Here is a 6,000-nt window from a genome sequence, read left to right on the forward strand (position 1 = left end):
AACAATCTCAGATGATGTAGTTATTTATAATGGAGAACTGCCCGATAAAATCTCAAGATATATTCAGTTAGATTTCGAAAAGATTTCAAAATAGTTCAAAGATTGAGAACTTTAATGTTGAGAAATGTAAAATATTAACTTGTCAAAATAGAAAAACATAGTATCCAACGGCTACATTATCACTGAGTTACAGCTGGAATCGGTCAACTTATTCAGATAATCTGGTGTAACAGTCTGTAGAGACATGAAATGGAACGATAACAAAGGCTCAGCCGTGAGCAAAACGGGTGGCAGTCTTCGGTTTATTGGTAGAATACCGGGGAAGTACAGCCAGTCTACAAAAGACATTGCTTACAAATTATTCGTGCTACCCATCTTAAAATATAGATCAATATATGGGATCCATGCCAAACAGAGCTAACAGAGGATATTGAACGTACACAGACAAGGACATCACGAATGCTCGTAGGGTTTTTTGTCCTGTTTCAGTGTGTCATAAAGGTGCTGAAAGAACTGAATTAACGAACGCTTGAAGATAGAAACCAACAACTTCGTAATTATTTTTCCAGCATGCCCATAGACGGCAACCTATACACAACCAATGCCACGTTTAGTTGTTTCATTTTTTAAGGTTCTTAGTATATTTATTTGACAATAACTACATTAACAAGCTTCTTTTTTTCTTATTTTGCTTGTGCCTGTGTCCCGCAGGTTTCGCAGGGTCAGCATGGTTAAGATCGGATTTGGAATGTTTAATTGAAGGGGTGGTCCTTCCTGCCACCAGCCCGTACCCCCCCCCCTCCCCTCCCGGGATGGATTCAATGTACCCGAGCTGTCTGTGTCTAGTGTAAACCATGAAATAGTGCAAACATACACTCCTGGAAATGGAAAAAAGAACACATTGACACCAGTGTGTCAGACCCACCATACTTGCTCCGGACACTGCGAGAGGGCTGTACAAGCAATGATCACACGCACGGCACAGCGGACACACCAGGAACCGCGGTGTTGGCCGTCGAATGGCGCTAGCTGCGCAGCATTTGTGCACCGCCGCCGTCAGTTGCAGCCAGTTTGCCGTGGCATACGGAGCTCCATCGCAGTCTTTAACACTGGTAGCATGCCGCGACAGCGTGGACGTGAACCGTATGTGCAGTTGACGGACTTTGAGCGAGGGCGTATAGTGGGCATGCGGGAGGCCGGGTGGACGTACCGCCGAATTGCTCAACACGTGGGGCGTGAGGTCTCCACAGTACATCGATGTTGTCGCCAGTGGTCGGCGGAAGGTGCACATGCCCGTCGACCTGGGACCGGACCGCAGCGACGCATGGATGCACGCCAAGACCGTAGGATCCTACGCAGTGCCGTAGGGGACCGCACCGCCACTTCCCAGCAAATTAGGGACACTGTTGCTCCTGGGGTATCGGCGAGGACCATTCGCAACCGTCTCCATGAAGCTGGGCTACGGTCCCGCACACCGTTAGGCCGTCTTCCGCTCACGCCCCAACATCGTGCAGCCCGCCTCCAGTGGTGTCGCGACAGGCGTGAATGGAGGGACGAATGGAGACGTGTCGTCTTCAGCGATGAGAGTCGCTTCTGCCTTGGTGCCAATGATGGTCGTATGCGTGTTTGGCGCCGTGCAGGTGAGCGCCACAATCAGGACTGCATACGACCGAGGCACACAGGGCCAACACCCGGCATCATGGTGTGGGGAGCGATCTCCTACACTGGCCGTACACCACTGGTGATCGTCGAGGGGACACTGAATAGTGCACGGTACATCCAAACCGTCATCGAACCCATCGTTCTACCATTCCTAGACCGGCAAGGGATCTTGCTGTTCCAACAGGACAATGCACGTCCGCATGTATCCCGTGCCACCCAACGTGCTCTAGAAGGTGTAAGTCAACTGCCCTGGCCAGCAAGATCTCCGGATCTGTCCCCCATTGAGCATGTTTGGGACTGGATGAAGCGTCATCTCACGCGGTCTGCACGTCCAGCACGAACGCTGGTCCAACTGAGGCGCCAGGTGGAAATGGCATGGCAAGCCGTTCCACAGGACTACACCCAGCATCTCTACGATCGTCTCCATGGGAGAATAGCAGCCTGCATTGTTGCGAAAGGTGGATATACACTGTACTAGTGCCGACATTGTGCATGCTCTGTTGCCTGTGTCTATGTGCCTGTGGTTCTGTCAGTGTGATCATGTGATGTATCTGACCCCAGGAATGTGTCAATAAAGTTTCCCCTTCCTGGGACAATGAATTCACGGTGTTCTTATTTCAATTTCCAGGAGTGTATTTCAAATGTCTGCGAGTCGTGTAGCTGAGGTAGGACGTGGGGACCAGCCTCGTATTCACCATGTGGGATGTGGAAAACCACCTAAAAACCACATCCAGGCTGGCCGACACACCACTCTTCATCTTTAATCCGCCGGGCGGATTCGATCTGGGACTGGCGCTCCTACCCGAGTCCAGGAATCAGCGCATTAGCACTCTCGGCTAACCTGGCGGGTGCCTGCATTAACAAGCTGTTTCTTCATTATTATAAAATTGTTGTACACAATTTTGAGCTTCTACTTATTAATAAATACATTTTTTGTACATAATTCTTTCGATATATATATCTGATTGATAAATGCTGACATCATGCTTCAGCTTGTAATCTCCCCCCTCCTTCCTTGTTCCATCTATTGCCCACATTAAACAATGTCCAGTCCAAGTAATTAATAAGCAAAGTCTTTTAAGGAGATTTGAGAGGAGCGAAGTGTACAATAAACTTTCAAGTTTACTTAGCTTGTCATGTTTAGAGGCTCCAGCTTTTCTTGTCTAGGGGTCTGATTCTTGCAGCTGAAAATCTGCATCAGGTCTTCGTGATTAGTTTGAACTAAATAAGTTGGAAGGTTGTTGTTGCAGAATTTTTTATGTAAATATGTTTTTTATATATTTCCTCATATTTTAGTATATCATACAGTATTTTGATTTTTCACATTAACAAAGCTGAAATTTCATTGTTCGCACTTATACAAAAATACGTCCGATCATATGAGAGGCAAGCTTACGACTCTCTCACTCTGTGGAAATAACAGTAATCCACAGGGATTACGACTTTTCTTAACAAATGAATTCCTACTAGTTTTGTTACATTATTAATTTCGACTGTTATTTCATAAATGAATTCAGAAATAAGCACAGAAAACAGTAGAGGATTGCGTAATTAATAACATAAATTATAGTGTGGAACTAATTCGTAATTTCAAATGTTTCATAAAAAAATAATTTTAACTCTACATTCAGGAATAGTGTTCAGTGGATTATAACATCGAAACTAAAATATTTTACAAAGCAATTCCTTTTCATAAATTTTAGCTTGAAATATAACATACTGGGTGTAAAGTTACATGAAGGTATTCAGAAAAGCAACTGAGATAATACTGACCTGGACAAAATTCAAAAAATAATACTGGTATCGACAACTACTATTGAGGAAAAGTAATGCTGGAGGAGGATGTCACGTTAGGAGCTGTAGATGGAGTCTCCAGTGTTTAAGAAATAGCTGCACTGCTTTCTCCATAAGTTGACTATCATCATTCAGTGGTTTCTGCACCGTGTACAGCCATTGTCCATCAGTATGTGTATATCTATTGTTTTGTAATCGTGTAGCTAATTTTAAATTCTTATTATGTATCACTCTAATTTATACCCTGTACCATATTACAGTTCTGAAGATCTGCAGATGATCGTGTGGTGATCGAAACAGGTCACCCTGTTGACTAATGAGCGTGCCTTTGCGTCATAAACTTTTATAATTAATTTCAAATCTTAAATTTTGAACACTTGCTTCCTCCAGCAATGTTTTCAAAAACAAAACTAGCAATATAAGAGTAAAGTTTTCTTTCTAGACACAATAGATCTTGGTTTTGAATAACATATTTATTTTGTCAAATGCATCCTAGCACATCTTTAATCTTCTGATTACCTTTTATCCTGTCCTGCCCTATAATAAAAACTCATCCTATGGTTATATGAGTTCATTATTAACATGTGCTAGATGTTATTGTAATTTATATTAACTTTACTTTCAGATTTGCTGTATTAAGTTGTACCATTCGTGGCTGAGGTTTATCTGCTGAGATATAGCTGATTTCTAGGATTCAGCTGTCTGTGCCGAAATAGTTTGACATCATGTGTCGTCCGCAATATCACACTCTCTCTGACTGTGACATAAACAAAATGGCGCTGTACGACCTGTAAAAATCACTAAATGCCGGGTATGATGGATCAGCTTAATGAAGTGTTGGTCTACAAAGTCTATTGTGTCCCTAAGAACTCTGTCTTGCGACATAGGTACGGTCGACATAATTGAGAACAAGACGTGCACATTTGATTCACTCACACTTATCCAACTGAAAAAGAAGTATTTAGTGTGAAATAACTGAAAACAAGAAGAAAAATCACGCACAATTAAAATTTAATTTCTATGTAACGTTAGGCTATCAACCAAAGAAATTCTGTTCTGCAAATAATCAAGCATTTTGTTGATGGAATCGATCTGCTGTACATGTAAGTAAGCAAACAGTTGGAATTACATCACAAACTGACACTTAAAGATTAGCAAGGTTCTAAAATTTCGAGTGTTGACACGTGTGTCCGTGAGACCCACATATCGATGGCAATCTTGCGAAATGTCAACGTTCGGAAGATTCGCTTTTATCTGATTAGTCGTTCATGTCAATATCTTTTTACTTCATCCCTGAAGTAAATCTCTGTTATGTTATTGTGTAGGACTTTCTTAAACGAACTAGTACACGGCTATGCTCCTTACGTAAATAAAAAAAAGTTTGATGCAACTCTTTCGCTAGGTATAATGGAGCGACAATTGCAAAGGTTTTGAATGTAGCCGATTGTTTAGTTAACTATAAAACTACGTCGTAATTAACGGTACCTAGCAAGGTGACTTTAAGATCCAAACTGATATCATTTCATGGATGCTATCGTCTTCAAGTCTTCTTAATTTACTCTTTGTATCTGTAGGAAGACGTATGCCTTTCTTTAACCAAGAGCTTACATAATCCTTAGGTTGAAACATACGCCGTGGAGGACCAACCACTTTAACGAACGACTGATTTCTGACGGCAGAAAGACAGAATGAAGCTCTTGGAAGTGTGACAATAGATTAATTTCTGAAAACTCATGTTCACATTTGCTAGTAGACATGTGTACAAATTTCATAGCACTGAGAAGAGGACGGAGGGATGCTGGCAGTTTCTTCTCCATGAAATAATCCCGAAATTCTCTAATCATCCCTTTCTCTGGAAGCCCTAAGCGACACTTAAGGTTTTGTACTTGTTTCACCATATACTGTTCCAGGATTTTCAGGCCAGGTTGATGAGTCCATCTCTTTCTCGCATTCAGAGATAGCAATGTCCTCTGTGTGTACAAGACGATCCTCCTTCCGCCGTTTCATACCATCACAAAACCTGCAGTGCTCAAGACTCTGCTTTTTCTTCCTCTTTCCAGTTTAATTACTCTCAAGGTCAGCTCTTCTACTGTTGTGAGAGCTTCACAGCACTGGTAACCACTGCTCGCTTTCCTTTCTTCGAACACCAATAGCTGATTTCTGATATTCCGCTGGGCAGATTACAGTGTGATGTCTCGTGACTGTAGCTCAAGACTTGGTTCTGATAATTCCTGAGGGGCATCACACATTAGAGCTAAGTCGAGAATGAAATCAACTTTAGTGAAGCACTTCAATAAACCTTTGTACATACCTCTTTCAGTTGACTTCCTGCCTTGATCACCTTCTCGCAAGTTTTCCCACGGTGCTGGCTGGCTTCTGAAGGCTCGATGCTAACATCCTGAGCCCGAGAGTCGGCCATTTTTCAGAATTTTGGTTTCAAGTAGCTCTGCATGCTTCTTTACTTCTCGAGCGTTCTGCGGTGACTGGTATTACACTGAATATAGCTTGTCTACGAAAGACCTGAAGTGATTCACGTGTCGTAGG

The sequence above is a fragment of the Schistocerca serialis genome, chromosome 9 (genome assembly GCF_023864345.2).
Source record: "Schistocerca serialis cubense isolate TAMUIC-IGC-003099 chromosome 9, iqSchSeri2.2, whole genome shotgun sequence".
Taxonomy (NCBI): domain Eukaryota; kingdom Metazoa; phylum Arthropoda; class Insecta; order Orthoptera; family Acrididae; genus Schistocerca; species Schistocerca serialis.